Source organism: Mauremys mutica, chromosome 11, assembly GCF_020497125.1.
Source record: "Mauremys mutica isolate MM-2020 ecotype Southern chromosome 11, ASM2049712v1, whole genome shotgun sequence".
In the NCBI taxonomy this organism is placed as follows: domain Eukaryota; kingdom Metazoa; phylum Chordata; order Testudines; family Geoemydidae; genus Mauremys; species Mauremys mutica.
In genome coordinates this window covers 26,509,033-26,524,479 of record NC_059082.1, presented here as the reverse complement: position 1 = coordinate 26,524,479, position 15,447 = coordinate 26,509,033, and the positions used below count along the sequence as shown (strand labels likewise).

Sequence of the window (15,447 nt, the reverse complement as noted above, 5' to 3'; positions counted from 1 at the left end):
CCCTACAGGATCAGGCCCGGTGTGGAATAATATTTCTACAGTGAAACACTCATCTACTTTTCTTTAAAAAGCTATTAGCATCTTGGTTGTTCCTATCAGATGTGTCACTGACTCAGCTGACACATTGATTGATTGACTTGAACAAGTTGACACATTGCTTCATCCGTTGGCTTTGTTTGTATTAAATACAGGAATACCCGGAGCCTAATCCTGGCAGGAGACTTCATGATGAGTTGGGGATGCATAGGGTCTGGTGCTGTGTCTACACATGGGGGCTTTTTGCTTCCTGGTATATATTTGCACTTCATTTAGGCCTGGTCTACACTATGCGTTTAAACCGAATTTAGCAGCGTTAAACCGATTTAACCCTGCACCCGTCCACACAACGAGGCCCTTTATATCGATATAAAGGGCTCTTTAAACCGATTTCTGTACTCCTCCCTGACGAGAGGAGTAGCACTGAAATCGGTATTGCCATGTCGGATTAGGGTTAGTGTGGCCGCCAATCGACGGTATTGGCCTCCGGGCGGTATCCCACAGTGCACCATTGTGACCGCTCTGGAAAGCAATCTGAACTCAGATGCACTGGCCAGGTTGACAGGAAAAGCCCCGCGAACTTTTGAATTTCATTTCCTGTTTGCTCAGCGTGAAGCTCTGATCAGCACGGGTGGCTATGCAGTTCCAAATCCAAAAAGGAGCTCCAGCATGGACCATACAGGAGATACTGGATCTGGTCGCTGTATGGGGAGACAAATCTGTTCTGTCAGAGCTCCGTTACAGAAGACGAAATGTCAGCAGGATCCAGTACACATACGGTGACAGTGACAAAAGGCAAAACAGGCTCCATGGTTGCCATGCTATGGCGTCTGCCAGAGCAATCCAGGGAAAAAGGGTGCAAAATGATTGTCTGCCGTTGCATTCACGGAGGAAGGATTGAGTGATGACATTTACCCAGAATCACCCGCGACACTGTTTTTGCCCCATCATGCATTGGGATCTCAACCCAGAATTCCAATGGGGGGGGAGACTGCGGGAACTATGGGATAGCTACGGGATAGCTACCCACAGTGCAATGCTCCGGAAATCGACGCTAGCCTCGGTACATGGACACACACCACCAAATTAATGTGCTTAGTGTGGCCACGTGCACTCGACTTTATACAATCTGTTTTACAAAACCGGTTTATGTAAAATCGGAATAATCCCATAGTGTAGACATATCCTTAGACACCTGTGGCTGGCCTGTGTCAGCTGACTCAGGCTCACATGGCTTGGCTAAGGGGCTGTTTAACTGTGGTGTAGACTTTTGGTCTCAAGCCCAATCTCTAGGATGTTCCGGGAGGAGGGTCCCAGAGCTCAGATTCCAGCCTAAGTCTGAATGTCTAACCTGCAATGAAAGACCCCTTAGCCTGAACCAGCTGAACTGGGCCAGCCGTGGGTTTTTAATTGCAGTGTAGGCATACCCACAGTTCCCGGTGGGCTGCAGTTCCACTGGTGGGTTAGATGCCCCAGTGGTAAAGATGTCTAAGCCTTGTTTATGGTATTCCTGTCTCCAGCCGTGCTGCACCCATGGGGTGTTAGGTGTCAGTGTATTAGGTGCTAGTGTAAATAAGGCTATGTAGAAGGCAGCAGCACCTAGCAGCATCAGGAATATAGAGCCTGACCTAAAGCCGACTAAAATCAGTGGGAATTCCCATTCCCATGAACGTCAGTGGGTTTTGGATCTGGCCCATCCAGAAGAAGGGTCTGATTCTGCAGGACCAGGGTAAGGGTAAAATTCACTTCCCTCACTCAGGAGTCTTCTACTCCATTTGCTTCAACTGAGTCATTCCAGAGATCACTCTGGTTCGGTGCAACTTTGGAGTGTAATGTGATTATAGCCCAATTTATTACATTTTGGGAGACACCTTTGCACCACTGCATCACAAAGCTACATGTTCAGGATATTAGTTATTACAGCACATAAAAGATACAACTTTACTATGGCTATGAAAGGAAAAGATTTGTGTAATTATTTGTGTAAAAAATTGCAGCAGGTTCCCGAGGACATGTTCATTACAGCAAGAATGAGGTGAACATGGAGTTTCTTCCTTGAAAGATGAGACATAAGTGGTGTACTTAAGAAAAGTAATTGATTAAGAAGACTGTCGATAGCAATTCCTTCTCTAACACAGGCCTAGCTTGTGGCAGGTAGCTACAGCCCTGCGTAGGGAGGCAATGAAGAGCTGCATTGTTCTAGAGTTGCACTGCATTTCTGTACCCCTTTTCATGCTCAGAGGGCTGTGTGGTGATCACCTCATTAATCCTCACAACAGGTGTGCAAGGTTTGGTAGCCCCATTTTTGGTAGCTGGAGATACTGTGGGAGGGAGAGTTGGCTGAAGCCACAGGGTAGAGTCAGTGGCACATCCAAGATTATGACTCAAGAGCTCCTCATTCTCAACTCCATGCTCCTTTCTCCAGACCACATTGCTTTCCCCATAGTGCTTTTGTTCCTTGGCTAGGTGAGCATAACTCTGAGAATCCGCTTTCTAGCGCCAATACCTACACTTAAAAGATCAGAATTTGCTTTCTTCAAATATTCTTTAATATTTGCTTACAATTTTCAGTTTTCACATATATTCCTCCCATTAAAGTCATTGGCTAGACTCTTTGCAGAAAGCCAATACAAAAGGGGCACAGACATAGCTGTAGTTAATTCAGTTTATCATCTGAGTGATAATCACAGCAGGTTTGTTGAAGTATTCTCCCAGTTCTAACAAATATCTAGATGGCGTTGGGAGGAAAAAAGAACACATGAAATGTAAGGAAAAAGAAATGCTATTAAACATTTAAAACCTTAATTAGTAATCCATGCAACCTACCTTTCCTGTTACCGCTCATTTACTACATAGAGAGCTGGACTTTCCAGTTAAACAGTGGTCATATGATAACACCATGATTACTGTTTTCTACTAATCTCGCTCATTCTCAGGTTTACCATCTTGGCCCTGCTCACAGTGTCATAATGGTAGGAATACTGGCACTGCCAAACAGATGACATGAGCATCCTTCAAGACTGTCAGGGTAGCTTAGAGCTTAACAAACTGACAACTGGAATGTAACTCCCCAGGTCCATGCAGTAAGCACCACTGCTCTGCACCAGCATCTCTGGACTGTGATTAATCCTGGCCTTTGAGCATCACTCATGTGGAAAGGCTGCTATTACTGCAAAGGGGTGGAGAGGGTCGCACATGTGCAGAACAGCACAAAGAGGCTAATACTCTCTGCCTGTAGTTTATTGATTTTTGCTAATGATGTTTCATCTGGACTTGAGTTTCCAATTTGTGTAACATATACAGTTTAAGTATCATTAAATAGAATTCAGGTGACTGAAAGCAGGGAGGCCAAAGCCTTTTAAACAAGGGAAAGAATGTCTACAATATTAATGTGATCCATTCTTGAATGTACCTATACTGTAACCTCAGAACAGGGCCGCATAAATTGTGCCATTACATCCGTGAAATCTGCATTAAAGTACTTTGGCCCTATGTCTATATCCGAGCAGAATAGGAATGAGAAAAGGTTATATACAGACTGCATTGTTCTACCTTCTTTACATTCCCCCTCATGCTTTGTCCTACAGAAATAAAGAATAATGCTGCTGCATATTGCTCCCAGAGCTTAGTTCTGAGAGGTAACAATATATACAGCACTGAGTTCTTAACAGTATAGTATTCCGAGTATCGCATAAATCATTATTGATGTAAGTGATAAACCCAACATAGCCAGGGTGAGCAAGTTTATTAACATGCAACACAATGCACCTTTCAGTATTTGTATAATATGGGCCAAATTCTTCCCTACTGTAAATCTGTTGGTTTTAGTTGAGCTACACCGAGACAAATATGCCCATTAGCAGTATTTCCTATCCATATGCAAGTTTATTCACCTAACTTACATTTTCACAGAAAAATTACTACACAATCTTTGAAGGATTTTTCTCTAAAGTGAATCATTGCTATTACTGGTGCATTCAAAGAAAGCAACTATTTTGTGATGAAAAGCTGAACAGATTCAAATGCAGCATTACTGATTCTCTGCATACCTAAGGAACACTTTTGCAGACCCTCTTTCCCTTTCTGGTCTGTCTCCATCTATCCTTTGCTGTGATCTCTGATGCATAAGTGCTAACGTGAATCAGATAGAGGAGTAAAAGGTCTCAGTCCATAGAAGAAACATCAGCCCCTTGGAGTGACAAGCTTGAAAGATTCCTATGAATTCATGTTACTACTATTAGTAAACACTGTAAGCATATTCCACATTGGCTATAGCCTTAAGGGCCTGATTCAAAGCCCACTGCAGGCAGTGGGAGTCCTGTAAACTCCTTGGGGCAAAACCAACAGCTCTCTGTTCTGTCAGCTTCTGGTGAATGCCCAGGGCCGCAACCCCCCTGTCCACCTGACCGACTGAAATTTCTGGCGGTATTTTTATGCCGATAGGTGCACCTGGTCTAGGATGACCGCCTTCACTGCCTCATAGGTCTCATAGGAACATACCGTCAGGTCTCAGGAAATAACACATAATGATAACATTTTAGAAGATACAGAAGTGCAGTGTGACAGGGTGCTGGGCATGAAGTGCTTAATCAGCCCCCTGCCATGGATTGGGGCTGGCTGAATAGCCCTGCCTGCTTGGCAACTAGAAACAGCTGCCAGCCTAATTAGCCAGGGGGGCTGTAAAGGCGGGCAGGGGGGAGAAAGAGCAGAGGCTGAAAGGGGCTGATGGCTCTAGCCTGTTGTTGGTGAAGTCTGGCTGTAAAACCCTGTACATAGATAGCTGCTGGTGGGAAAGAACTATAATTAAAATACACAGGTGATTGCATGGACCTAAGATGTTCCTGATTGGTTTTGTAAGGGCAGCAAGGGCCCAGCAGTGCCTTGCTACACATGGGGGCTTGTCTGGGATATGAAGCCAGCATGAGTGCATGGAGGCCCGGAGAAGGAAGGGATCCTGCAATGGCTAGCGAAGCAGCAGAAGGAGATGCAAAAGGTGCTGCAAGCCTTCCAGCAATCCCACCAGCTAGAGAGGCAGGTCTTACTCACCTGGCTGCTGGAACAACAGAGAACCCTGCAGGACTTTATAAGGGAGTAGGCTAACATGCAGCAGCAGCTCCTACAGCGACTGGTGAGTCCCATGTGGGGTGATGGCGACGGGATTGGGCCTGTGTAAGATGAGCCCCACTGATGACCCGGACGCCTTCCTCTGCACCTTCAAGCAGGTAGCCCTGGGTGCCAGATGGGGTAGGGCAGCCTGGGCCCTATGGCTGGTTCCCTATCTGGCTGACATGGCTCAAGCGGCCTATATGATGTTCAGTAATGACCAGGCCAAAGACTATGAGGCAGTGAAGGCGGCCATCCTAGACCAGGTGCACCTATCGGCATAAAAATACCGCCAGAAATTTCAGTCGGTCAGGTGGACAGGGGGGTTGCAGCCCTAGGCATTCACCAGAAGCTGACGGATTGGGCCACTTGTTGGCTGCAGCTGGATACCCAAACAGTGGGAGAAATTATGGACCGAGTGCTTCTAGAACAGTTTTTACAGGGCCTCCCAGAGAGCGTGTGAGTCTGGGTCAGACAACACCAGCCGAGCACAGTGGAGGCTACTGGGGGCTCCTCTTTCTTTCTCTCTGGCCCCTTCCCAGGTGGTGTTTCTCTGGGTTTTTCCCCCCAACTCCCAGTCCCTGCACATCCGATCCTCCTTCCGGGGTAAGTCTGCTTCCGCATACTCCTCTGTTAGCAGTCAAGCTAACAGAGGAGTATGCGGAAGCAGACTTACCCCGGAAGGAGGATCGGATGTGCAGGGACTGGGAGTTGGGGGGAAAAACCCAGAGAAACACCACCTGGGAAGGGGCCAGAGAGAAAGAAAGAGGAGCCCCCAGTCGTCCCAGTCAACTCGTGTGCTGGCAGTGCGGATGACTGGGACATAAAAGGGGTGACTGCCCGGAGATGGCTGCGGCCTCGCCGAGTTTTGCGGCTGGACTAACATTGGAGGGTGCCGGAAGGGGCAAGGACTGCCACCATTCTGGGGAGGGTGGGAGGAAGCCCCGGATGGCCCTAATGGACATGGCCTCGGCCTGCTTGCTCATCCGTAGGGGGCTGGTAAAGTCACACTGGCTTATCCCTGGGGTGAGGTCGATGAAACTTGAGTACGTCCATGAGGATAGGAAGCACTGCCCAATGGACCAGGTGCCCCTGGAAGCGTGGAGCAGGTTTTCCTGGAAACAGGTCGGGGTAGTGGAGGGGTTACTGTACCCAGTGGTACTGGGGACCAGCTGGAACCCCTTCCCAAAAGGGAAAGGAGGTGAGGGGAGGAGACTCATGGGAGGAAAAAAGAGAGGGACCCCAAAGAAGGGAGAGGCGCCCCCTACGCTAGTGGACCCCAGGAAGGGGGAGGACCAAAGTCCTCCGGAGAGAACAGAGGAAAACCCTAGACAACAGAGTCCAAATGGGGAAGAAAGGGGAGTAGAGGAGGAGGGGCCAAAGGAGTGCCCCAAAATAGAGCCCCCAGACAAAGAGACCCAGACCCCACTGGACAGGTTGGAGGAACCTTTGGCCTGGGTGTCCTGGTGGAAGTAGTGGCTGACCCTGATCCCCTGCTGGAGGGAAAGGGGGAGAAGCAGGCAGGCCAAACCTGGAGAGGTGATTGGTGTGGTGACCTGTGGGTGGTGGCAGAGCGGTGGGGCCATCGACCCCCTATACAGTGTACGTACTGTGGGTGGGGGATGAACGAACCCGCAAGAAGGACCCTGGGGAGCACCCAGTGGGAGGCAAGAGACTCCCCTGGAGTAACCCCACTGGCAGAGGAGGAGAGGCCTGGGATGGACCAGCCTAGTGGTTACCTAAGGGGGGAGGTGTGTGACAGGGTGCTGGGCACGAAGAGCTTAATCAGCCTCTTGTCACGCCAGAATGGACTGGGGCTGGCTGAATAGCCCTGTCTGCTTGGCAACTAGAAACAGCTGCCAGGCTAATTAGCTGGGGGCTAGAAAGGCTTGTGTGGGGGAGAAAGGCCAGAGGCTGAGAGGGGCTGGTGAAGTCTGGCTGTAAAACCCTGCACATAGAGAGTAAGCTGGTGGTGTGAAAGAACTATAAATAAAATACATGGGTGATTGTATCAACTTAAGGCACCCCTGATTGGTTTTGTGAGGGCAGCAGGGGCAGAAGCAAGAGGGGCCCAGCGGTGTCTGGCTACGTGCAGCCATCCCATTGATTGACATAGCTTTAAGGAGCATACAGTATGGCACTTCCTATGCTCATGTATGTGACGACTGTGCAATGATTCGTTGAGAATGTGTGCGCTCCGAGATTATCTAGCTGAAATAGTGTGACCGAGATAACATTTCACATTGACAAGGCTCTAAGAGCTGGGCAGAGGGCAGTAATGAAATGCTGCTGTATCGCTGCTCTTGTTTCAAAATGCAAGTGTAGTAAACATGTTGTAGTTGTACAGCTATTTTTTGTGTCCATGCCAATGTTCTATGTTGGGTTAGTGATGGCTTTTCCTTACACCTGCTGGTTATAATACTAATCTAAGCTCCTTTTGTGAGTTACACTACACATAGCTCTATCTTACTGTATGCACATGGGAGAAGGGTGTGTAAATCAGGGCAGGATTTGGCCAGCGTTTTTTTGGAGAATGGATTGATTGACAGAGAAGTAGTTTATTCTGGCCAGTTCCCTGTCCATTTTGAGACATACACTCCCTTTTTCAGAACAATTAAGGTCCATGAGTTGTGCATACCTTTCTCTGCAAGAACAGAATATTGTTGGCTCGTTTCATATTTTTTTATTAATTTCAGACCCCTGAAGAAGAAACACTTCAAAAGGTAGATCAAATGGGTGTTGCTATGAAAGCAAAAGGTTTCTTTGTAAATACATTTGTGCTGCATGAAGAAAGAAAGACAGCCTTGAAGTATTTCCAATGGAGTTTTCTGATGATGTAAGTTCTACATTTTCCTAATCAGAATGGGATGCATTATCAAACCCTTTTACCCTGTTACAAAGACTAAATTCCTTATGGTAGCAGGAACAGTGGGCCTTGCTATGGCTACAGATAAGACAATAAGGATTCTAGAAGGGCAGTCGATCTAAGCCTTCCTAGTGTGAAATATTATTTTAAGAAAACCCAAGGGAAGTGAGGACTTGTTTTCATCTCCACAAAAACAATATAACACGCTGCATTTGGCAAGCAAATCTTTGAAGATGGATAGGGCAGCATCTTTAGGAGGGCAACAAAACGTCCTCCATTTACATTGCAAACCACCTTCCCTTTACACTGCCAGTCCACTCCCAAGGCCACCCCCCGACCCCCGTCCCCCGAGATCTCCTTGTATCCAGGCACTGCTTTGTGCTTAGTGCTTCTACATCCCTACTTCTAGTAGGACTATCCAGCAATTAACAACTTGTGGCTGGATCATGCCAGCTGACTTAGGCTTATGGATCTCAGGCTGTGGGCCTGTTTAATTGCAATGTAGACAGCCGGGCTCAGGCTGGAGCCCAGGCTCTAGGATCCTGTGACATGGTCCCCCTTTATCTTCTCACTTGTGTCATCTCTAATAGCAGTGTTACACTCACTCCACTGAAAGCTCATTCAGTCCATTACCTGCCGCCTAGCAGGTGAGAAGCTTCCTATCTTGCTGTTTCTAGGTACTCTCAATCAGAGTCGCCCTCCCACTTTGTTCTTTCCAGAGGTCCCAAATTTTCTGCCTCTCCAGAAACAGAAGTGTTGCTGCTTGGGTTCATTTTGCATGGGGGAATCTATCTGATGCTAGAATGAGGGCAAAGACCAGAAAATTGTCCAATTCATGCTGTACAGAAATGTTAGCTTGCATGTGCGCTGTGCTCTTAGCACTCCGGTTTGTTTAATTTAAAAAATTGCTCTGAGATTCATAGCATGTTCTTTACAGGATATATAGGTAGGAACTCTCCGACACAGCAATCTGCTGTTGCCCCAGTGCTGTATCCATATTCATTAAGGTATAATGAATCTATTAATTGAATATGTAAGTTCAGTTAATTAGATATGACTTATTCCTTTAGTTTAAAGGGTAATAATAAAAAATTTAAACTGGCAAACCAGATTGAGCAATTAGAGATGATAAATGTGAACTGGAAAGTGCAATATTCCAATATGAATTAGTTAATTGCATCCGTTCATTAGGTGATATACATTAGCAGAAAGGTCAGTCCATTTGAGGCTTGATGTGTTTTTCAAATAGTAAATTCAAAAAAGCAAATTGAAGAGAAGTTCAAAGTAGGAAGGTACGTTATATATGTCGCTCAGCATAGAGTATGTGGAACCAAAAGCACACCTGGCACAACTGCATAGATGTTAGCACACACTTTATAGAGCACTGACCCAAGACACTGCACATTGTCACCATCCCTATCTGAGGTTTAGTGATGCTCAGTTGACAGCAGTGGGCCAGATTGTGCATGTGGCTCTTCACCTGCTAGGCAGACAGAGGACACCCACATGGGTGGCTATGGCCTCAGGCAGATCTCAGGAGACCTTCAAATGTTGAGGCTACTCCTTATACACATTCCATAGGGGGTAACATCAGCCCCCAGCAGACCAGACTAGTGGTAAATCTGTGCTGGGAACATTATGTTTAAACCATAGATTTAAAAAGATAAAACCAAACTTTGCAACTGACCCATCTCTAATATGGGCCAAACCAAAACCACAGACCCCAACCCCTGCAGACTCTTTCTGCTTGCACCCATCTATGGGTTTATAGGTAACTGAATAATTTGTGGCTTGACTAAAATCCTGACTTTAGGTTTAGGATCAGATTAACTGCAGCAGCGAGGAATAGATCTGTGCAGCGTGAAATGGACACTATCACAGGTTTGAAAGCTGATCCATTGGCCTGATTTACAGTAAATAGTATATCAAATCTAGTTTTCGTCATTGGTAGTTTCTGGACTTCCAATGGTAAGGAATCATTGCTGATGATTGACGTCACCATCTATTTTGGATTCTATATTGAAACCATTAGTGTAAAAAGTAAATCAAAATATAAGTATGGTTTTGTAGTATTTGTAGAACTTACGACAGATCTAAAAATCCTCATTAAGTAATTACCGCTACAGATGTGTAATATTCAGACACTGGATCCTTTTTGGTATGTAGAATCTTTTTATAGTGAATTAATATTTCTCTGTAAAATCCCTGTAGTAAGTTTTAGGACTGTACTTTTATCTGGAGTAAGTATCGAGATCATTTTGCATGCAACTTGAGGAATGTAATTCTTAAAATATTTCAAACAATAAACCTCTCTCAAATCATCAGGCTTGGAGACATTTAAAGAAGTGATTCAATTAACTTGGGGGGAGGGGGAAGTGCTATAACGTGTGATTTATTTCTGCAGATAAATTACAATACCAGTATCTGTGGAAGAGCATTTGCTGCCATCATGGCCAGTAATGAAAATACCAGGCAATTAATATGAGACACTTGAGGCTGAAGCATTGACTCCATGAAGTTCAAATTTTAAAGTGGAAATTTGATCAGAAAAAAGACTTAGTGGAAGTGGCTTTTTGGTCCTTATTTATTCTCCAGTTCTAATTCCGAAGCATATTTGATCAATTTTCCAAGTTAATTGTTTTTAAACTACCAAAATGTAAACGGAAACCAATCAGCCTATATTCTTTCTTACTTTGCAAGTACATCAGCACAAAGCATTACCTACAACTAACAGTCTGGAATTAGAGTTTTGCTGGCAATTTGGCTGATGAGTTTGTTCTGCTCTTATGCACCTATACTGAATCAGTGCAAGGATAGAAAAAAAAGTAAAATTATTTTCCTGGAAAACAAAGTGCAGCACTATACAACATTGTTTTTGTAATGCCTTTATACAAACTGAATCCCCAAAGCTTTATGGAGTTAAATGACATAATTACAAAGTTAATGGTGGGGGAGCAGGTGAGAAATATGAAGAGATAGATGTTTGCAGATAAGACTTGAAATTAGAGAGAGATTTAATGAGGCAGGTTATTCAAGATGGCAAGAGCTGCAGAGGAAAAGGCTCTCATACCCACAGTGGTGACACCGGAGTGAAGGAAGTCCATAAAACAGGCTTATATCAATCTATGGAGGGCTTTGAAAACAAGGTCTGTTTTCAACTGGGTCCTGAAATGAATGGGGAGCTAGTAGAGTTGTGGGGGGTTTATCATTCGTTTTACTGATTTTTATAAAGAAACAGACAATGTAAAGTACAAAAAGGTAAATGACTTACAGTTTGTATATGTTTACAAATACCAAGCAGAGTTGTTTGAGTAGCAGAGTGATGTGATCAGACTCCTTTGTGTGTGTGGAAAGAGTGGTGATAAACAGTCTGGAGCTGCTAGGGGAGTCTAGGAGAAGCCATTGGGTATAGAAATAGTCCAGGACCAAGGAGATGAAGGCATAGACGAGAACCTCAACAGCCATGGAGGTGAAGCAGTGTCTATAAATGCCAGTGGTGGGTCAGCATGTATGTACCCTTTGTTATTTTCTAATAATAGTGGAATACTATTACATATTTTTGTATAAAATACTTAGTGGGCTTTAAGTGAACAAAATCTAAGATGACCAGGAGCTCAGGTGGATAATGATATTAATGCAACTCCTGTCAGAATAATGCCCAACTACAAATCCACCTCCTTGCCTAAGATTTGGTAGGCTTGCTTAGCTATTTTCTGTATGAGCTAAACTCTCAGGACATATGAGTAGAGCCCTACCAAATTCATGGTCCATTTTGGTCAATTTCACAGTCACAGGATTTTAAAAATCATAAATTTCATGATTTCAGCTATTTAAATCTGAAATTTCATGGTGCTGTAATTGTAGGGGTCCTGACCCAAAAAGGAGTTGTGGAGGGGGTCTCAAAGTTATTGAAGGGGGTGTGTGGTTCCGCTACCCTTACTTCTGCGCTGCTGCTGGCGGCAAAGCTGCCTTCAGAGCTGGGCAGCTGGAGAGCGGCAGCTACTGGCTGGAATCACAGCTCTGCAGGCAGTGCTCCAGCAGCAGCACAGACGTAAGGCAGGCATGGTATGATATTGTGACCCTTACTTCTGCGCTGTTGCCTGCATTTCTGGGCCCTCAGTAAGCAGCTGCCACTCTCCGGCTGCCCAGCTCTGAAGGCAGCAGCGCAAAAGTAAGGTGGCATGGTATGGTATTGCCACCTTTACTTCTGCTCGGCTGCTGGCGGGGTGCCACCCAGCTCTTAATGCAGCACAGAAGTAAGGATGGCAATACCATGACCTCCCTAAAATAAATTTGTGACCCCCTTACAACTTCCTTTGAATCAAGACCCCCAGTTTGAGAAATGCTGTTCTCCCTTGTGAAATCTGTATAGTATAGGGTAAAAGGACACAAAAGACCAGATTTCATGGTCCGTGATGCATTTTTCTTATCTGTGAATTTGCTGGGTCCTACATAGAGCGATGGTCAGCATGAGAACACAGATGACTCTCTGCTACCCTGATCCTGAAGACAATCTGGTGCTGGGTTGGTCCCTTTGGGACTGCTTTGCCAGCCCAGGATCTTTGCAGCACAGATTACTCTAGCCACACCTCCTCTCAGTGGGAGTGGAGGAGTAGGTGGCACAGAGCTGCTATGCTGGCATTATGCCTGGGATTTCTTTGCATGAGCAATCATCAGAGGCCCAGTTAGGGAAACATTCTGGTTGCTTTCTGGACCATTGATGGCCTCCTACACCTTTTGAGTAGTTTTACTTTCTAATGGTTCACACTTGCTGACAGTAATTTGCGCTGTTGTTGCTTCTGGTACAGCACAGGTCTAAGGCCCCGTCTACACTGGCAAGTTTGTGCACAGTAAAGCAGCTTTGAGTGCTGTTAACTCCTGAGGTGTAGATGCTGCCAAGCCACTTATTGCGCAGAAACTGCGCAGATGCAGCACTCTAAAGAACCCCCCCCAACGAGAGGTGTTCAGCTTTCTGTGCCGGGGCTACAGCGCTGCGGTGCCAGTGTAGACACCGTGGTGATTACAGTGCTACAACTGGCCTCCAAGAAGTGTCCCACAATGCCTGTTCTCACCTTTCTGGCCATCAGTTTGAACTCTACTGCCCTGCCCTCAGGTGACTAACTGTCAGCCCCACCCCGTACATTCCTTTGCAAATTTGAAAGTCCCCTTCCTGTTTGCTCGGTGATGCGTACAGTGGTCTCAGCGATCCCGTGCTTGGAGCAATGCCAAGCTGCTAGACCTCATCGGCATTTGGGGAGAGGAGGCAGTGCAGTCACAGCTGTGCTCCAGACATCGGAATTATGATACCTACGGACAGATTTCTAGGTGCATGATAGAAAGTGGCCATGACTGGGACACACTGCAGTGCAGGGTCAAAGTGAAGGAGCTGCGGAACACCTACCACAAGGCACAGGAATCAAACCGCCGCTCTGGTGCTGCGCCCACGAGCTGCCGGTTCTACAAAGAGCTGGACGTGATACTCGGTGGCGGCCCCCCCCTCCACTATGAAGGACCCTGTGGATACTTCGTTGGCTTGCGTGCCAGTCGAGAGTGGACCGAGCCAGGAGGGGGCAATCTTCGACAAAGAGGGGGAGGGGGACCCAGAGGAAGAGAATGATTCGGAGGCCAAAGATGCATGCAGTCAGGAGCTCTTTTCTGCCCTAGAGGAGCCTAGCCAGTCACAGCAGTTGAAGCTTGGCAAAGCACAAACAAGAGAGGAGGCCCCTGGTAAGTGGATCTGATTTGGGGAATTGCTGAAGTGAGTTGTTGCGGGCAGGAGGGTTGCAGAAAGCAGGCTTGTCTCCCACTTCATGCTTAGCCTGAGCAGCGGAGCAGGCTGTTGATACACTCCCTCACTTCACGGGAATCTCCCTCAGAGATCTCCAGGAAACTCTCGTGGAGATGCTGGGCAAGCCACTGCTCCAGGTTCCTCAGCAGAGCTGCTTTGTTTCTTGCCCCATTAACGATAACTTTCCTGCGCCACTTTGCCTTGACGGGTGGGGGGACCCTTGCTGCACACAGGCTAGCTGTATAGGTGCTGTATAGGTGCCAGGGCAGAAGCCACAGGCTTGGAGAAGACCCTCCCTTGATTCCCTGCTCATCCTCAGCAGCGAGATATCTTCCATAATGATCACCTCCTGTGGAAAGTGTGGGGACAGGAATGATTATCAGGCCCACCCTACAGTGCTGGCTCTCCCCAAGTGCCCAAGAGCCACATACCCATACAGCAGGGTCCTGGAACAGTGATTTACCCTGCCCCTGTGGCTACTTGCCATTTTGGGGGTCTTGTGGCTCATGTGTGCTTGCCTGGGGTCAGCCAGTTAGTGACAGCTGTGTGAGTACTGGCTGTGTTTTAAAGCACAAACAGTGTTGTCTGTGTTGCAAACAATACTGCTTCTGTAAAATGTTGCATTTAAATTTCACAGAGATGACCTTGGGAGCCCAGCCTCCCTCTTTGTTATTGGTGGCAGAACGTCTGTGCAAAATTAGAAAGTGTCCAAGAAGAACTAAGGAGGACTTTATGCATGAGGTTATGATGCACTCTGCCGCTGAGAAAAAAGAACTGAAGGAGTGGCGGGACAACGAGAAGAGGGACCGAAAGGAGAATGTGTCGCACCAGAAAGAAGCCACAGAGCGGCTCTTAACAGTTATGGAGCGCCAAGCAGACATGCTCCAGGCAATACTAGCTCTTCAAACCGAGCAGCTCCATGCCCGTCCTCCCCTTCAGCCTCTGTCGCAAAACTCTTTTCCATGTGCCCCCACACACACATCGCCAACACACTGTAATCAACCTCCTGGCTCCACTCTCTACCCACACCATTCCACTCCTCCCTCCTCACAGTCCAGCAGTGTGGACTCCCACTACCCACTGCACTCAACACCCATCCCTCTGCAGCTTGGCCCTGCTGAAGTCCAGCACCCGCTGCATCATACTCCAAAGGGGAAGGTTGGGTCTGATCCTTGTACATACACAAATCTGTAGCCGTTCCGGGACCCTTCCTCCTCTTGATACCTTCCCTTCCCCCATCACCCTCCCTGCTGCTGATTTTTTTCATTTGACTCTCTCCTCTGGTTGTTGTCTTTCAATAAAATAATTGTGTTTGTTTGAAAGCAATCTTTATTCTATTAAGTGAAAGCAAAAACAGCACTGCAAAGCAATATACAATTAAGTTAAGGTCCCTTCTTGAATCATGTGCACCAATCATCTCCTAGCATTACAAGCACTGCACTCCCAAGCATAGCAATAAATATTAGTGGCTTTCAGCTTCAAATTGCTCTCTCAAAGCATCTCTGATCCTTATGGCCCCACACTGTGACCCTCTAATAGGCCTGGTCTCTGTCTGTTCAAACTGAGCCTCTGCTGTCCAGCCCTGAGTGAAGCTTTCACTCTTCCCTTCACAAATATTATGAAGCATACAGTATGCGGCTATAGGAACATGAAT

The 15,447-nt window shown here is 46.5% G+C and overlaps 1 protein-coding gene across 1 annotated transcript in view; it reads left to right on the top strand.

The window, feature by feature from the left end:
- Positions 1-15,447, top strand: part of ALDH1A2 (aldehyde dehydrogenase 1 family member A2) — a 113,438-nt gene that overhangs the window by 17,751 nt on the left and 80,240 nt on the right. The gene's annotated exons all lie outside the window — the stretch shown is intronic.